Below are 5,000 nucleotides of genomic sequence, written 5' to 3'. Positions count from 1 at the left end.
TTGTGGACGTGATCCTTCTATTTTTGTTGGCATGCACAAAAAAATTCAGCTAAAAACTCGAAGCGGAGAAGATTTCGCGACCGTTTGAAAAAAGTGTCCCCGTTTCAGACACTTCAACGGCTACTGGCAGCAAACCTGTAAAATCTCAAACGCTCTTTAAGGGGGTGTGAGTTCTCAGAGGTTTGATGAGGGATAGGGGGCCAACACAAGGGCCAAGCACCAGCACCCATCGCACGTCACGTGCGCACACCCCCCCGGCCCCCCTCCCAATCGCCGGAACCCCAATGCCGCCGGTCAGGTTCTCCGGCGGTACTCCGGCGATGCTCCGGCGATGCTCCGGCGATGCTGTCCCGAGTGAAAAAAATGCGGCACCAGCACATGCTGGAGCCAAGCATGGGCACCGTGGCTCAAAATCGAACTTCGGCCAAGGCCTCGACCATCAATGGCACATGATGACGCATGGTGATGGCACATGCATCGACCATCATCGGCATAGGCTGCCCTTCGGTACGGGCACTTGCCTCGACCGCCATCGGCACAAGCTGGGCCCTGGTGTGGGTTGTTGCCTCGATCACCAGCGGCACATGCTGAGCCTTGGTGCGGGCGGTTGCCTCGAGCACCATCCGCAGACCCTGGGCCCTGGTGCGGCCGGTTGCCCCGATAACCATCGGCACACGCTGGGCCCTGGAGCGGCCGGTTGCCTCGATCACCATCGGCAAAAGCTGGGCCCTGGTGGGGGCGCTTGCCTCGACCACCATCGGCACACGCTGGGCACTGGTGCGGGCGCTTGCCTCGACCACCATCGGCACACGCTGGGCCCTGGTGCGGGCGGTTGCCCCCAGCACCATCGGCACACGTTGGGCCCTGGTGCGGGCACTTGCCTCGACCACCATCGGCACACGCTGGGCCCTGGTGCGGGCGCTTGCCTCGACCACCATCGGCACACGCTGGGCCCTGGTGCGGGCGCTTGCCTCGACCACCATCGGCACACGCTGGGCCCTGGTGCGGCAGGTTGCCTCGACCACCATCGGCACACGCTGGGCCCTGGTGCGGTCGGTTGCCTCGAGCACCATCGGCACACGCTGGGCCCTGGTGCGGGCGGTTGCCTCGACCACCATCGGCACACGCTGGGCCCTGGTGCGGCAGGTTGCCTCGAGCACCATCGGCACACGCTGGGCCCTGGTGCGGCAGGTTGCCTCGAGCACCATCGGCACACGCTGGGCCCTGGTGCGGTCGGTTGCCTCGATCACCATCGGCACACGCTGGGCCCTGGTGCGGGCGGTTGCCTCGAGCACCATCGGCACACGCTGGGCCCTGGTGCGGGCGGTTGCCTCGACCACCATCGGCACACGCTGGGCCCTGGTGCGGCAGGTTGCCTCGAGCACCATCGGCACACGCTCGGCCCTGGTGCGGTCGGTTGCCTCGAGCACCATCGGCACACGCTGGGCCCTGGTGCGGGCGCTTGCCTCGACCACCATCGGCACACGCTGGGCCCTGGTGCGGTCGGTTGCCTCGAGCACCATCGGCACACGCTGGGCCCTGGTGCGGGCGGTTGCCTCGACCACCATCGGCACACGCTGGGCCCTGGTGCGGGCGGTTGCCTCGACCACCATCGGCACACGCTGGGCCCTGGTGCGGGCGCTTGCCTCGACCACCATCGGCACACGCTCGGCCCTGGTGCGGTCGGTTGCCTCGACCACCATCGGCACACGCTGGGCCCTGGTGCGGCAGGTTGCCTCGACCACCATCGGCACACGCTGGGCCCTGGTGCGGCAGGTTGCCTCGACCACCATCGGCACACGCTGGGCCCTGGTGCGGCAGGTTGCCTCGAGCACCATCGGCACACGCTGGGCCCTGGTGCGGTCGGTTGCCTCGACCACCATCGGCACACGCTGGGCCCTGGTGCGGGCGCTTGCCTCGACCACCATCGGCACACGCTGGGCCCTGGTGCGGCAGGTTGCCTCGATCACCATCGGCACACGCTGGGCCCTGGTGCGGGCGGTTGCCTCGACCACCATCGGCACACGCTGGGCCCTGGTGCGGCAGCTTGCCTCGACCACCATCGGCAGCCTCGACCACCATCGGCACACGCTGGGCCCTGGTGCGGGCGCTTGCCTCGACCACCATCGGCACACGCTGGGCCCTGGTGCGGTCGGTTGCCTCGAGCACCATCGGCACACGCTGGGCCCTGGTGCGGCAGGTTGCCTCGACCACCATCGGCACACGCTGGGCCCTGGTGCGGGCGGTTGCCTCGACCACCATCGGCACACGCTGGGCCCTGGTGCGGGCGCTTGCCTCGACCACCATCGGCACACGCTGGGCCCTGGTGCGGCAGGTTGCCTCGAGCACCATCGGCACACGCTGGGCCCTGGTGCGGCAGGTTGCCTCGACCACCATCGGCACACGCTGGGCCCTGGTGCGGGCGCTTGCCTCGAGCACCATCGGCACACGCTCGGCCCTGGTGCGGTCGGTTGCCTCGAGCACCATCGGCACACGCTGGGCCCTGGTGCGGCAGGTTGCCTCGACCACCATCGGCACACGCTGGGCCCTGGTGAGGGCGCTTGCCTCGACCACCATCGGCACACGCTCGGCCCTGGTGCGGTCGGTTGCCTCGAGCACCATCGGCACACGCTGGGCCCTGGTGCGAGCGCTTGCCTCGAGCACCATCGGCACACGCTCGGCCCTGGTGCGGTCGGTTGCCTCGAGCACCATCGGCACACGCTGGGCCCTGGTGCGGCAGGTTGCCTCGACCACCATCGGCACACGCTGGGCCCTGGTGCGGGCGCTTGCCTCGACCACCATCGGCACACGCTCGGCCCTGGTGCGGCAGGTTGCCTCGACCACCATCGGCACACGCTGGGCCCTGGTGCGGGCGCTTGCCTCGACCACCATCGGCACACGCTCGGCCCTGGTGCGGCAGGTTGCCTCGAGCACCATCGGCACACGCTGGGCCCTGGTGCGGGCGGTTGCCTCGACCACCATCGGCACACGCTGGGCCCTGGTGCGGGCGCTTGCCTCGACCACCATCGGCACACGCTGGGCCCTGGTGCGGCAGGTTGCCTCGAGCACCATCGGCACACGCTGGGCCCTGGTGCGGCAGGTTGCCTCGAGCACCATCGGCACACGCTGGGCCCTGGTGCGGTCGGTTGCCTCGAGCACCATCGGCACACGCTGGGCGCTGGTGCGGGCGCTTGCCTCGACCACCATCGGCACACGCTGGGCCCTGGTGCGGCAGGTTGCCTCGATCACCATCGGCACACGCTGGGCCCTGGTGCGACAGGTTGCCTCGAGCACCATCGGCACACTATCGGCCCTGGTGCGGGCGGTTGCCTCGACCACCATCGGCACACGCTGGGCCCTGGTGCGGGCGCTTGCCTCGGGCACCATCGGCACACGCTGGGCCCTGGTGCGGGCGGTTGCCTCGAGCACCATCGGCACACGCTGGGCCCTGGTGGGTTTAGGCACATCTTCAAATTTCTGCCGTGCCAATGCCATTTTTATGGCTTGTAAATTCATACAATGGTCCCCTAAGCCTTCACGTGAAGTTTCGTTGGAAGATGACTCGTTTTCTATTTTTCACGATTTTCGAAACTTTTTGCGGTTCGGGATTTTTTAAAATTTTTTTATAAGGATTTTTGGCCCCAAATTTTGTAGGCATGATCCTTCTATTTTTGTTGGCATGCACAAAAAAATTCAGCTAAAAACTCGAAGTAGAGAAGATTTTGTGACCGTTTGAAAAAAGTGTCCCCATTTCAGACACTTTAACGGCTACTGGTAGCAAACCTGTAAAATCTCAAATGCTCTTTAAGGGGGTGTGAATTCTCAGAGGTTTGATGAGGGATAGGGGGCCAACACAAGGCCAAGTACCAGCACCCATCGCACACCATGTGCGCACCCCCCCCGGCCCCCCTCCCAATCGCCGGAACCCCAATGCCGCCGGTCAGGTTCTCCGGCGGTACTCCGGCGATGCTCCGGCGATGCTCCGGCGATGCTGTCCCGAGTGAAAAAAATGCGGCACCAGCACATGCTGGAGCCAAGCATGGGCACCGTGGCTCAAAATCGAACTTCGGCCAAGGCCTCGACCATCAATGGCACATGATGACGCATGGTGATGGCACATGCATCGACCATCATCGGCATAGGCTGCCCTTCGGTACGGGCACTTGCCTCGACCGCCATCGGCACAAGCTGGGCCCTGGTGTGGGTTGTTGCCTCGATCACAATCGGCACATGCTGAGCCTTGGTGCGGGCGGTTGCCTCGAGCACCATCGGCAGACCCTGGGCCCTGGTGCGGCCGGTTGCCCCGATAACCATCGGCACACGCTGGGCCCTGGGGCGGGCGCTTGCCCCCAGCACCATCGGCACACGCTGGGCCCTGGTGCGGGCGCTTGCCCCGAACACCATCGGCACAAGCCGGCCCTTGGTGCGGGCTCCTGGCTCGACCACCATCGGCACACGCTGGGCCCTGGTGCGGGCGGTTGCCTCGAACACCATCGGCACACGCCGGCCCTTGGTGCGGCCGGTTGCCTCGACCACCATCGGCACACGCTCGGCCTTGGTGCGGGCGCTTGCCTCGACCACCATCGGCACACGCTGGGCCCTGGTGCGGGCGGTTGCCTCGACCACCATCGGCACACGCTCGGCCTTGGTGAGGGCGCTTGCCTCGACCACCATCGGCACACGCTGGGCCCTGGTGCGGGCGCTTGCCTCAACCACCATCGGCACACGCTCGGCCTTGGTGCGGGCGGTTGCCTCGACCACCATCGGCACACGCTGGGCCCTGGTGCGGGCGGTTGCCTCGACCACCATCGGCACACGCTGGGCCCTGGTGCTGGCGGTTGCCTCGACCACCATCGGCACACGCTGGGCCCTGGTGCGGGCGGTTGCCTCGAACACCATCGGCACAAGCCGGCCCTTGGTGCGGGCGGTTGCCTCGAGCACCATCGGCACACGCTGGGCCCTGGTGCGGGCGGTTGCCTCGACCACCATCGGCACACGCT

Source organism: Durio zibethinus, unplaced genomic scaffold (assembly GCF_047325235.1).
Source record: "Durio zibethinus cultivar Kanyao isolate XHJ-2024 unplaced genomic scaffold, ASM4732523v1 HiC_scaffold_404, whole genome shotgun sequence".
Lineage (NCBI taxonomy): Eukaryota > Viridiplantae > Streptophyta > Magnoliopsida > Malvales > Malvaceae > Durio > Durio zibethinus.
The sequence above is the reverse complement of the archived record's forward strand: the minus strand, read 5'-3'. Positions refer to the sequence as shown.